The sequence below is a fragment of the Molossus molossus genome, unplaced genomic scaffold (genome assembly GCF_014108415.1).
Source record: "Molossus molossus isolate mMolMol1 unplaced genomic scaffold, mMolMol1.p scaffold_m16_p_12, whole genome shotgun sequence".
NCBI classification, from domain to species: domain Eukaryota; kingdom Metazoa; phylum Chordata; class Mammalia; order Chiroptera; family Molossidae; genus Molossus; species Molossus molossus.
In genome coordinates, this window is record NW_023425347.1 from 74,366,099 (window position 1) to 74,380,597 (window position 14,499).

The following is a 14,499-nucleotide window of genomic DNA, read 5'->3' on the forward strand; positions in this document are numbered from 1 at the left end:
GAACACTAGACAGATGTCAGTGTGAATCCAGGCCCCGCATTCACTGAGTGGATGGTTTGGGCTGTGGTAGTCAACGTCTCAGTTTCCTTATCTGTGAAATGGGAATTTGAGATGGTTGTGAAGATTACATTAAATGACACTGACATTGTTGGGTGATTTGAGTGAATGCTTACTAGTTACCTGCTATGCACCGGGCACTGTGCTGGAGACCCCTTGAAGACCACCTCCTAGACAGCTGTCATCAGTGGACAAGCAAGTCTCTGTCCCCTCGCTCGTGGGTTTTCTGGTTTATGAGATGCTGTCAAACACACTCTATGCTTTGATAAGCATCACTGTCCTAGGTAGCGGGTGCAGAGGTGAGGGCATCTCCACGTTGTGGACAAGGATGTCGAGAGGTCCCAGAGAGGTGAGGAGCAGCTTGGCTAGAGGCTTGTCACCAGGGTTGGCCAGCGCTGGACAAGTGGCTAGTCTCTGGCATTTAGCAGGAGCCCTTCTGTACCTTTGCTGCGCGAAGCCTGGCCCACGGGCCAGCAGGTCAGCAGCACCAGGAAACAGAAATGCGGGTCTCGGCCCGGCCCCAGATCTTCCAATCAGAACCTGCATTTTAAGAAGACTGCTCAGGTGGTTCGTGTGCACATCAAAGTCTGGGAAACTGGTCTCTAGACCAGATGCACAGCCTCTAATATAGGGTAAAATCCTAACTTTTCCCCAAGCCAGGATTCCAGTCTTTATTTATTGTTTTTATCCTCACCCGAGGACATTTTTGCATTTATCTTCAGATAGAGTGGGAGGGAGATAGGGAGGAAGAGAGAGAGAGAAACATCAATGTGAGAGAGACACATCGACTTGTTACCACCCACACGACCCCAACTGGGGCCAGGGACAAACTGCAACCGAGGTACGTGCCCTTAGCGTGAACTGAACCTGGCACTCTCTGTCCATGGGCTAATGCTCTAACCGCTGAGCCAAACCAGCCAGGGCCAGGATTCCAGTCTTTAAAAAAGAGAGTTTGACTGTGTTGGACGGCAGCAGAATGTAGTGGCGAAAAGGCAAAGTTCTGGACCCAGACCATCCAGGTCCAAGTGCTGCCTCCACCGCCGGCTCCGTTAGCTAAATGACATGTGTGGTACCGATGTGACCTTTCCTCGCTCCGGTCCCATAACGCCATTGTCCGAGGTGGGTAGTGTGAGCACCCACCTCAGAGTGACGGGGTTTGCAGTGAGTGAGGGCCTGCGCCGGGACAGGCACTGCTGTCCGCATTCCTGCGAGCTCGGGCCTGAGCTGGCGGCCTCCGCCCGAGGGAACTTTTATCTTACCTTGTAGGACTTGAGAAGGAGGCTTAACAGGTGTCATGGTATTTATGGGAAGAGGAGAATGGTTATTTCACAGTGCTCTAAAGCTTCGATGACCCCCACGTTAAACATATCCTTAAATACAGGGTCTCACATGAAAGTTTTTCTGCGTTTATGGAATCATGAAATTGGCATTTGAAAGCCCGTGTTCATTGGATATTGCGAAATGCTCTGGGAAACTCCTTTCCAGCTCAGAAGTTCTGCAGGTCCCATGTTGTTTATAGAGAGCAATTTTGAGCTGCATAACCATGTGAAATTAGAGCATGCTGGAGCTGTCGGAACCCCTAGTGATCACCACAAGGGGTCACCTCATTCTGCAGGTGAGAACACAGGCCCAGAAGAGTCAAGGGACTTGCCTGCAGTCACACAGGTGGTTAATGGCAGAATCAAAACTAGGAGAAGGCTCCTAGCTCCGAGCCTCGTGCTGTCCAGTGTGAATGAATGTGTATCTTCTCACCCATTCATTCGTCAAATCTTCTTAAGGGCTTGCCTTGTGCTGGGTGCTGCTTGGAAGCTGAGTATCCAGGGGTAAGCAGCATAGCAAGGCATCCTTCCCCCGGAGCTTACATTCCGGGAGGGGGGGGGGGGCGGGGAAAAGACCACGAACAGGAAAGCAAAGACCAAGACAATTTCAGATGTTGATGACTGAGTAAGAAGAGAGAAAAAAACAGGTGGCACGCTAGCAGTTGATCTGGGCAGGGACGTGGTAGACAGGACTGTCAGAGAATTCTCGGAGATGCTGCATTTGAGATGAGTGATGAATGCAATGAGAGGCGAGTCACGGAGATACGGGGATGAGGCAATTCCAGGAAGAGCCAACCTGCTCCCACCTCCCCGGCTCTTAATCCTGGTACCAACGTCACAGGTCAGGTTCCCCAGGATACAGACTGGGAGCTGACCGGTGTGCAGGAGGCTTCCTGGGGAGCAGGCAAGCAGGCTGGGTGGAGAGGCATGGTGGGTGCGGTATAATTGCAGCACAGCTCAGTGCCATAGTTTGGCTCTTCAGGATCATTCCACACTGAGGCAAAGAGGCCAGGCCTTTGTCCCCAATGAAGCTGATCGATCAGTCAGTGGATATAGCCTGACCCTGGGGGCGGGGGGGGGGGTTTGCAGCTCCCCTTGGTGATGCAGTTTGGGTAATGCAGGTCCCTTTGTTGAAGGCAATTTCTGGGGAGGGGTCAAACAATGAGCCTTCAGTTGGAAGCATCCCCAACCTGAGGGAAGGGGCATGCAGGCAGGGCCACAGCCTCGGCCACAGCCTGTCACTAAGGACCCAAAGATTTTTTGCTGGCGGGACTATCCCACTGAAGGAAATAAAGACATCTCTATCTTGATTCATGTTTGCCTTATCTGAATATTCATTGATTTATCACCTGATTGTTGATGTTTGCTGACTTCCAGTTAATGGGCTGGGCACTCCAAGGGCGAAAATGAATGAGGCACATTTTGCATCCTGGAGAAAAGTTGATAGAGAGACAGTTAAACAAGTATCTCCTTGTAGCTCTTCCAGCCAGTGAATTGTACAAAAACACTACTTGTGTAATACGCACTGTAGTCACTTCAACATTCAAATCCGTGGGGTTGATGAGCACTTTACATAAAGGACGCCACATCTGAGGAAGTTCACCCTTATTTAATGAACGGAGGTCGTGGGAATCTCACACAGCCGGTTGATGAGCTGTTTAGGGGCGGGGGAGGGAAGAGATCATTGCGTGTGCACCTGAACAATGTTAACTACAGCGCATGTTTTTGACCCCCGTCCTCTGTGCCAGGCTATCCTGAGCACCGCGTGTGAATTAACTCCTGCAGTCCCCCCAACACCTCACCTGTTCTTTCATTTCCCAGACGAGGAAACGGCAGAGATGTAGGGGTTCCTGAGTTATTTTTTTATAAATTAGGAACTTAAAGGCAGCATTTTAAAGAGGATAATTAATAAATCTAAAATCAGGTGAGCCCCTCAGATTTCCTTCTGACCTTTGAACATGTATGAATGTGTTTTGATAGTTTCTTTCAATTCAGATGTCCTAGATTGCATTGTCCCTTGACAGTTTTATTATATGTTGGGATCACATTTCCTCCTTAATTCTTCATCTCGGAGGAGCGTTCTGAAAAGCATTAGGAACCCTGGCTCCCTGTGCTCAGAGGTTTTGTTTTGACCGTCTAGTGGCCACTGATCCAGACATATATTCAGGCCATTGCCAGGACCTGGGACAGCAGCAGGGTAGGGTGGGGACAGGGAAGGAAGGCCCCTGGGTTTTCAAAGTCAAATAAGTTCAAGTACATGAGAGCATCTGAGAGTGACAAACCGCGGTGTCGACGTGATGTTTTCGTTCTATCATCACCGGGATTTCCATAGCTGCATGTCAGGTCTGACTCCGGATTATTTTGATAAAAGCAAAGGCTGATTTTTCCAGTAAGCCTGATGTATTTAGTAGATGGGGTTCCTGTTTTGTGAGGCTTCACCTCTATTCATGGTATACTGCTGGGGTCAGTGGATGTTCGTGGTTCTCCACGTTGGCTGCACCTGGGAACGAAATATCCCCAGCAGGCTGCACCTAGACTTCTTGCACCAGACTCGCTGAGAGTGAGGTCCGGGGCCTGTGTTTTGCGCTCACTGTTCCCAGTGGATTCCCTGGTGGCCCAGGTGGAGAGCCACTGCTTTCAAGTATCTCCCAGAAATGCCTTCGGAGCCCACGGCCAGCCCTACAACTCCCCCGGGAAGGCCATTGTTCACCCTCTAGGGAGGGGTTACATTTTGGACACAGTTGAAAGGGGAAAGTCCATCAGACCAAACTGGTAATGCCACTTAGATTGTTTCAAAAAGTGAAACAACCTACATGAGAAGTCCCCGGCGTGGTTCGGAATTGGCTCTGACATCTGTGAGCATCTGCGGATGGCAGGTGTGATGGTGCAGCAGCAGGGGTGCTGGGGAGTCCTGGAGTCGGGGTGGGGCTGCCAGCGGCCACCCAGTGCCCTGGCCCCTCTGAGCTCCACAGCACACCAGCCGTCTTTACCAGAGTCCAGAGTGCACTTGAAAGAATTACAGTCATTATTTTCTGTACCGTGCAGCTGGGCGTGAGGGCTGAATGTAGACAGATTCCGAGATGTGGGAAGAACTTCATGGAAAGGGAATCTGTGATCTCAGGGAGTACATTGTACGCTAGAGTGGGTTTGGGGTAGGGATTGCCCCCTCTGCGCTCACCACCCCCTCCCTGTCGTGTTTCACTCCCTTTAGAGTCCTGGGCCTGTCTCTCCCAGGTCTGAGCAGTCCTTCCAGAGGGGGAGATGTGCCGGATCCACCTGCTGGTGTGGACTTGCTCCTCCAGGCAACACAACTGCTGCGAGGAGCCACATAGCCCCGTAGTATTTCCAAGACATGAGGACTGGCCAGGTGACAGGAAGAAAGTGTGAGTCTGGAGAATGCTGGTCACATGGGTCACTTCTTATCTCGTTTCATTTTATTTTACTTTATTTTGTAAGAACACTTCACACGAGACCTCTCCTTTAACAAATGTTCCAGCGTGTGACACATCCTGGGGCTCCCCGTGACGCTGGGCAGCGGCTCCGGAGCTGGCCTGTCCCTGTCTCTGCTGAAACCCGATGCCCCGAGCGGCATCCCTCGCCCAGCCCCCGCTCTGATTCTGTGGAGCTGTTTCAGGGACCTCATATGAGTACAGTCATGCAGTTTGTCCTTCTGAGACTGGCTCATTTCCCGGGGCATAATGTTCTCAAAGTTCTTCACATGGTCGTGTGTGGCAGGATTTCCTTTATAGTTTAAATAATATTCCATTGTACACATAGACCACATTTTAAAAACCGGTTTATTCATTGATGGACACTTAGTTGTTTCCGCATCTTGGCTGTTGTGAATAATGCTGCCATCTCTTCAAGGTCCCGTTTTTCATTCTTTTGGAGATATACCAGAGGGGGAGTGGGTATATATAGATATACCCAGTGGTCATATGGTAGTTCTATCTTTAGTTTTTTGAGGAAACTCCGCACTGTGTTCCACAGTGGCTGCACCAGTCTGCATTCCCACCAGCAGTGGACCAGGGTTCCAGTTTCACGTGGGTTGCTTGCTTCTAATTGCTTCGCTGGCTTCCTCCTCAATCTTCTATTGAGTCTGCCTGTGCTCGGGGAGCCAGAAGTAACTTCCCAAGGTTCTGCTGCTAAGTCACGGAGCTCAGATTCCAACTCATGCCTGCCTGACTCTGGGAGAAAGACTTCTGGCCAGCGGCCAGCTGACCTGGGCCTGGGATGTAGAGGTGACAAGGAGAGTTTAGCCTGGGCTGAGGAAGGACAAGCAGAGGGGCATCCAGCTAACTCAGGACGGGGATCGCTCCATGGGGGTTGGCACAGGGAGCCGGGCTTCACCCCAGCAGCCTGAAGCTCCCGGAGCAGGCGGGGTCCTGGGTTTAGGGGGTGTGCCGGCTGAACCAGTGCAGGAGGGCTTTCCAGGCGGAGGGAACAGCACTTTACAGAGCCGGGAGGCCAGAGCCAGGACCTGTTGGGAAACTACAAATAAAATACTGGGCGCTTCTCAAAGGTCCTTTGATTTCAGTGTCTAAAGAAGCAAAAGAGCTGCCCTAAGAGTCCCAAGGCCTGTGACTGTCCTGCCTGTCCTCGTCCTCTTCCTCTCTCTCCCCTACCACCTTTCTCCCTACCTTACCTCCGACACCCTTTAGAAAAGGCAGGCCCTGCTGGAGTCGCCCAGGGAATTAGAATCAGTGAGATGTAAGAGCAGCCTTGACAAGAACCTTCCTCATGTTCTGCACTGTGACTGGGTTCTATAGGAAGCATTTAATACTGGAGTGTAGAATGTATTTATTTATTTGTTTTTTTTTTATCCCCACCCGAGGACATTTTTCCATTTTTTGTTCAGATAGAGCAGGAAGGAGAGAGGAAGAGAGAGAGAGAGAAACATCGACATGAAAGGGACACATTGAATGGCTGCCACTGCATGACCCAACCAGAGCCGGGGACAAACTGCAACCGAGGTACATGCCCTTATTGGGAACTGAACCCAGGTCTCTTGGGGCCACAGGCCGATGCTCTAATCACTGAGCCAAACCGGCCAGGGCTGGAATGTATTTATTAATGATCTAGATCTGTGGCCTCCAGTCACTCTTGGGTCTGTTCTTCAGACAAAGCCCAGTAGTCATCCAAAGATGGACAGAGATGCTATGGTTGGGTTGGGAGGGGAGAGCAGGCCTGGCTGCTGGCCTGGCTCACTGTCCCCACCTTCCCGTTGCCAGCAGTGCCTCAGGTGTCTTACCTGGGACCTCTGTGGTGTCCTGAAACAATGTGAAAATCATCTCACCTAGAATTAGGGGCAAGAGGGACATTAGTTTGCAGGTGAAGGCAAATTGGTAAAGTTGACCAACAGCAGCAGGAAGAGGTGTCACAAGGTCAGTCAGTGGGGTGAGGAATGGAAAGTAATTTAGCAACAGAAAATCAGGTTGTTTTGAGATTGTAGGTGTTGCCACTGAGGACACCCAGTAGCGCACTCTTGGGGACGGGGGGAAACTGTGAACGCAATCCATGGGTTTGGGTGCAGCAAAAAGGACATCTCCATCCGTCCAGGCTCGTGTCCCTCACTGGTTTCGGGAAGGAGTCCCTAATCTTTGCTGTCAGCAGTGCCCGAGCTTCAGAGAGCCTGGTTACTGCCTTCTCTGGGTAGCTGTTTCTCCTGGCCAAGCACAGTAGGTGTGGGAAGGAGCTTTCTGTACAGGAAAGCGCTGGGACTTGGGAGACGAATGTGAGTTCCGTGTGATCCGGGAAAGACACCACAGCTCTTTGAGCTTCACTTTAAGCTTCTGTAAACTGGAGGAAGTAAGTTCTCCACTGAAGAATGAATGAGTTAATGGGGCGTGCGTGGTGCCCAGTGCGTGGAGGCACTCAGCCACTCAGTCTGGTCTACTGTCGCCTGAGCAGCTTTTGGAGTCAGTGACATTACTCCTTGACTATTAACGTACTACATGCTCATTATAGAATATTGGAGAAGATATGCAAGTATATAGAAGAAAAATAATCTGTTATCCCACCACCTAGCGACACCTACTGTTGTTTTCATATATTTCCTTCTAGTCTTTTTTCTGTGTGTATATACACATATGCTTAGAAATGATTTTTACTATATAGGTAATTTTGGATTGGCTTATTTGTCTCTGAGCATATCATGCACATTTGTCTATGTCATTTCCCACAGTTATTTTGAAAATATGATTATTAGTGGCTGCCTAATATTCTGTTTTTTGGATCCACTATAATTTACTTAGCCACTTTCCCAGCAAACATTTAAGATGGTCCTTATTTGTTACTATTGTTAATGATAATTAATAATGTCAATTATCTGTGTTGCAACGAGCATCCCTCTACAAATTCTTCAGGCCTGTCTCTGATTGTTTCATTGGAGTAAGTGCATTACTGAGTCAAAGGGAATCTAAGGCTCCTGGTGTTTGTTTCCAGATGGAAACCTTGTATCAGTTAACACCCCTAGGCAAGGTTTGGAAGGATGAGCAATGTCTGAGGTTCCATTTCCTCTTCTGTAACATGGAGACAGGATGGAAACTGGCAGTGTTTTCCTGGTGCTGCATGGATTGGTGCCTGAGTAGTCAAGTCCCTGGCCTGGTACCTCGTGCCCTCCTCCCTTTATCTCCGATGCTCAGCCTGATTGTTTTCTGTGTTAATCCGCACTGTAATTACATGTTCCTTAAAAGTCGAGGGCACCTCAGACCCACACACACATACTTAAAACCCCAAATAAATGCTGCTCCCAACCCAAGACCACGCGTTCTGGTTAGAATCTCCATTCCCTGGAGTCCCTAAATCCCCACTCAGCCTCTCCCAGTGGCGGGACTGTTTCCAGCCCCTCACTTCTGGGACAGTGACCAGGGGAAGCAACTGTGGGAAAGAGAAATCTTCTATAAAATGTTGACTAATGAGTGAGAAAATGTGCAGGCAGCTCACAGATGCTGGAAACAAAAGGGACATCCCCACTTGTGAGAGAGAGGCCTCGAGTCAGTCAGGTGTAACAGCGGCGTAGCCCAGCAGGGCGGCCATGCCAGCTGTACAGGCGGTGCCCTGCAGCTTTGGGGGCACTTCACTTGGTGCCCCCCCCTTTCAGGGCTGCAGGGAGGTGGAGCTGTGTGTGGAACCCGGGCGTCTCTGAAGGGCAAGTCGAAAGCAGTGAGGATTCAGTGAGTTATTACACACGAAGCACTTAGAACAGAGCCTGGCGTTTGGTGATCACCAGTCGGTGTTCGTTCTGATTCTTTCTCATGAGCGTTCATGTCCCTGAGGGTCGTGGGAGAGACTAGCGTGTCAAAAACAACATTGACCAGACACAACAATATATTTTCTAGTTTCTTGAGTGTTAGAGCATTTCAAGAGAGAGATTGGGATAGCTGGGTTGTGGGTTGGCAGGTGGGTCGTCTAGACTGCAAGGAAGAACGCCAGGACCGGGGTCCGGGCCACCTCCAACACGGGCTGCGATTCTGTCCTCACTGACAAGGGGGCGTTACTTTTCCTACTATCCCAGGTTGTTACTAAGTTATAAAATGATGGACAGTAGTTTTGATAAAGCTAGAATATGATCAGTGAAAAGTAAATGATGGACATTTATAGCTGAAGCAGTTGGGAACCATCATTTGTGTTGCGGAGCCTTCTGGGAGGGCAAGGCTGTGGTTCAGAGTAAGGGGTCCTGGGCGCAGGGGTGGTGTCGCCGTGAGCGGGACTCTTACATTCTCTGTGTCTTCACTCCTCACCTGTGCAATGGGGTGATGACACTGAGACACTCACCCCCCTGATGCCCGAAGGTAAAGCTGGGTTGGTATGAACGTGCCCCGGACACTGAGAAGTCCTGTACAACGGTGGTTTTTACTACGGACGAAATCTGTACTAGCGTCCACAGCCAGCTTCTTTGCTTCTGCTGCCTACTTGGAAATAGCAAGGAACTAGACTTTTATGTGCCAAGAGAGAAATAAATAGATTTTTAAAATACTTGTTTTCAGTGTTTTGAGTCACTGACAGGAGTTTGCTGGTATTCTAGCGCCCTCTTGGAAGGACCAGGCCGAGAAACAGAGCTGTGTTCTTCCAGGGACTCCAGTGGGGAGGACAAAAGCCGCTGTCTCCCCGCCCACCCATGCTCAGGGCTCAGGGGGTTTCTTTGTTGCCCTCCCCAAAGGCAGGGCAGGAATGTGCAGCCCAGGCGGAATTCCTCGTCTTTCTGTCCCCCTCGGTCACCACTCCGGGTAGCCTGTGCCTTAGGAGAGTGTGAATGAGGTAGTGGGCAGAGCCGGGAGCAACGAGCCACCGGCCAGTTGCAGTTGGGGATTCTGCCTCCTCACAAACTGCAAGTTACCAGGAAATATAAGGGGGGCCCCTGACATGAAGGGCGGGTTCCAATATGTCACTTACCATGTGACCTTGGTCAAGTTAGTCTATCTAAGGCTGAGTCTTATGATCTTCATCTGTGAGAGGGGACTGTGCTGTCTGCAGTTGGAGCTCTTGTGGGAGATTCAGGCAGCAGATGCAGTCTCTGTGGCACTGGGCAGCTCTGGCTGCCACAACGAAAACCACAGGCGGTGGCTCAGCTGCGCACACCTCATTTTCTCACCGTTGTGGAAGCTAGACGTTCAAGGTCAGGGCGCTGGCATGGTTCAGAGATTTGGGTGGAAATTTCACAAACAGTTTGGGCTACATGTCTGGGGCTCTCTGCTGGGATTGCATCTCTCACTTCCTGTCATTGCCACTATTGGGGTTTTTGCCACCCTGAGGTGCTATGGCCTGGCATTAGCCTAAAAGCTGCAAAAATAGGAAATTCACCCCATGTGGCTCCCTTTTCCCAAGTGCCAGCTCCCCTCTAGCATCGGCCTAATTTAGGCTTTTACTCTCCAGTGCCTTTGGATCATCGTTTGTTGTTGTTACTGTTGTTTTCAACATATGGTTGTTATCCGAAGGAGTAAGTTTCCAGTGGAAACTTACTCAGTTGTACCAGCAATTCAGGCAGTGCTTACTTCTAGCTACAGTTATTGATTTAAAAAATAAGTAGATGGGTTAAGAATCTGGCAAAACACAGAAGAGAAATGTGTTAGTAAAGGTAGAACTGAGGAAATTACCCAATTTTCACAAATGTAGCACACAGGGAGGAAAATATGAAAAATATGAAAGAAAGGAGAAAGTCCAGAATATGTCTAAGAATTCCAAAAGGAGAGAGTTGAGTGAATGAGGAAGAAGCAGTAAACAAATAAATAGTGACCAAGAACTTTTCCTACCTGAAGACGTTAATGTATTGATAAAGGAATCACAGTGACACCCTCACCCCCTAGCAAGATAAATGAAAATCAACTATAACTCTGCATATTGTGATAAAACTGAAGAATATCAAAGACAAAAAGAGATCTCAAAATAACCGGGGACGATCAAATTATCTACAAAAGAAAAATTATTAGATTTATAAATAACCCCACAATGGAAGCTCCACCCTCACTACTCCCATGGAATATACTTCAATTGTTGAGAGAAAATAACCAATATAGAATATTATACCTTGCTAACCTATCATTCAAGAATAAAGATAAAGTAAGATGTACTACAGAGTAAACGTCAAGAAGAAGGAAGTTATACCCAGTAGGGAGGAAGAGACAATAACATTGAGCAAATAAACTGGAAAACGTGAATCAATATAAATAAGCATTTGCCTGTTAAGACAACACACATTTGTTTTCAAACAAATCACAGCCCTGGCCAGATAGCTCAGTCGGTTGGAATGTTGTCCCAATGTACTGGGGTTGCAGGTTTGATCCCTGGTCAGGGTCAACTAATGAATGCATACGTGGGTGGAACAGCAGGTTGATCTCTCTCTCTCTCTCTCTCTCTCTTTCTCTCTCCCTCTCTTCCTCCCTCCCTCCGTCCCTCTCAAAGTCAATAAATAAATAAATAAATAATTAAAACACAAATTTGAGGGTATGAAGATTAGGTAGAATTGAAATATTAAACAATAATAATTTTAAGGTGAAAATTTGGGGACTATTGAAATATTCTAAAGTTCTGTAATATTCAGCTGAAAAACAGAGATAACTTTAGACTTTGTGTGCATTAAGAATTGTTACGTTTAAACACTAAAGAGAAGCATTAGGATGTACAACTAACACAGGATATTAAATGGAAGTTTTGACAGAGGCACCACGATGAGGTGCTCAATCAAAATGCTGAACTTCCAAAGGAAATATCTGAACTCTAGGTCCATGCCTCTAAGGCCCGTCAGCAAGATCAGTATGTCGATGGGGATCTGAGGTGTCTGTTGAAGAGAGGATCTTGTGAGGAGGATTTTTGGAAAGTCACTGAAGTCCAGACCCCTCAGGATAGAGAGATGAGGGTGCCTAACCTCTACACTCAAGCTAAGCATGTGTGATGCTGGGGTGGGGCGGGGGGAGCGCTCAGCTACTCAGAGCCAGATTTTGTCTCCTGCCACTGGGAAACATCTGCTCGGATGTTTGACAAAGAGCTCGGATGCTCAAGTTGTACTGTGGCGTGGAAGAGCCAGTAGAGGAATCATTTGGGAAGTGCCCACATTTTCACTACGACAGGACAGAGGGTGCATGACAGGTTTCCATGGAGAGATGTGGTTCATGCAGACAGAAGGCAGGCGGGATGTTACCATTTAAGACCTGCCCAAGAGCCCTGGGTGGTTTGGTTCAGCGGTTAGAGCGTTGCCCTGTGGTCCAGAGAGACCCGGGTTCGGTTCCCGCTAAGGGCGTGTACGTCGGCTGCGGTTTGTCCTCGGTCCTGGTTGGTCGTGCGGGTGGCAGCCACTCGATGTGTCCCTTTCACGTCGATGTTTCTCTCTCTCTCTTTCTTTCTCTCCCTCCCACTCTATCTGAACAAAAAATGGAAAAATGTCCTCGGGTGAGGATAAAAAAAGACCTGCCCAAGAAGATGGTGAGTCCTGTGATCTGACCTCTGAGGAATGGGGCTGGGGCGGGGGGCAGCCAGAAGGATAGGTTGTACGCCCTGCCTCAGGGGACTTGCAGTCAAGTGAGTCTGGCTGGGGATTCTTGTAGTCAACTGTGGCTTCTGCTCAGCCCAGAGAATGCAGAGCCGATCGGATCAGTGGATAAGTTAGGTCTTCGCTGCCCCTGCTTCCTCTCTCAACCCCTCAGGGACCCGAGTCTGGTTTAATACACGGAGGGCAGGGAGTGAAAGGAAAAGACACTCCTCATACCTCCCTTCCCTGAACCCAGGTTTCCACCTGTCATAATCCCTGGCTGTGGAGGGGAAAAGCCACCTGAAACTTGTCTTTTTAGGAGCAGATGATATCTTACCTTGAAACAAAGATTCAAGTGTGCCTTCATGCAATAAAGCTGTGTTGAGGGCCCATTTTGTCCCAGGAATTGTTCAACCTAGGGATTTAGCAGTGTATACAGAATACATAAAATATCTTTCTTCATAGAGCTGACATTTTTATGGGTTAATATCTAGGACTAGATATTTCTAAGTTGATATTTTATATTATCACTTAAAGTGACCGTAGGACTGTCTGTTACGTAAAAGAGAATGGAAAATTCAAGGACAACTAAATATAAACTAAATATTTAAAACACTTGAGCTTTAATGGATGGCTATTTACCAAATAAATACTACCAAAAGAAAGCTGATATAACTACATTATCATCAGAGAACCGCATGTTAACAAAGAATGTTGTTAAGGATTTTTTTTTTAAAGGGTTCCTGAAGCTGTAACAATTCTGAACTCGTTTGTACCTAATAACTTCAAAATATACAAAGTAAAAACTGGCAGAATGACAAGGAGAAATAGATCCATGATCATACAGGGACATTTAAACATAATTCTCTCTACAACTGATAAACAGCCAAGAAGAAACTATTAAGGATGCAGAGTATTTGAACACACAATAGACAAGCTCTATCTACAGCAGAGAATGGCAAATTATGACCCATGGGCCAATTCCGGCCCACGGCCTGTTCCTGTAAATAAAGTTTTATTGGGACACAGCCGCATTCATGTATTCAGTCATGACCATGGCTGCTCTCCTGCTACAACAGCAGCATTGAATAGCTTGATGTATCTGCAAAGCTGAAATACTTAGTATCTGCAAAGCTGAAATACTTAGTATCTGGCTCTAAGGGACATTTGTTGACCCTGATCTTAAGCATTTATGCAAAATCCCTGCCTCTAACAATTGAACAGTGCATATTTTTAAAGCACAAATGAACATCTGTAAACATTGATAATGTAGTAAATATCGAGTAATAAAAATAACCAATATCATATGTCTCTAACTACAGAAAAATTTACTATATATATATATACATATGACCACAAAGAATTAACTTAGAAGTAAGTAATCAGAAGATAATCAATCCCGCTATATGTTAGAAAAATCTAAATAATAAATCAAAAAAAAAATCTTAATGGAATTATGTATTTGTGCTGAATGGTAATGAACACTCCACATTGCAAAATGGGCGGGAAATGGTAGAACTACTCTGAGAGGAGAGTGGAGAGCTGCAAATATTTATATTTGAATAGGAGAATCCATTCCAAAAGTGAGAATAAGAACAAAGGAGTAAACTCAAAGACAGTAGAAGAAAGGAAATGTTAAAGACTGAATTAATAAAATAGAAGATAAAGAACCAATAGAAACAAAAGCCACCAAATCAGAAAACAAAAGATAAAGAATCCTTTAGCAAGACAGACGAAGTGGGGGAGGTGTAGACAAGAGGAACAAACAAACACCATTGAGAATGAAACTGCTTTGTGGTTCAATGGCAATGGACCGGATAGAGCTGGGTGACAGGCACAATGTCTTCTTTCTATTAGTCTCTGTGCATGTTTGTATGTTTGACAAATTTCATCACATACATGCACATGAAATAAAATGTGCCAACAAAGCAAGAGCGTGGGCTCTGGATTCAAACCGCCTGAGCTTTGTTTACTGCGGGCTCTAGTGTTTATTAGTGAGTGCCTTGGGGGACATCACTCAAATTCTCTCCGTGCTTCTGGTCCCTGTCTGTCCAATGGAGATAATAAGAGCATCTGGCCCATCAGCATCACAACCTCCTTCATGAGGCACTGGGATTTCAGGCCAGGGTTTCATTGGCTCTGATTTTTAAAACTCTCTCT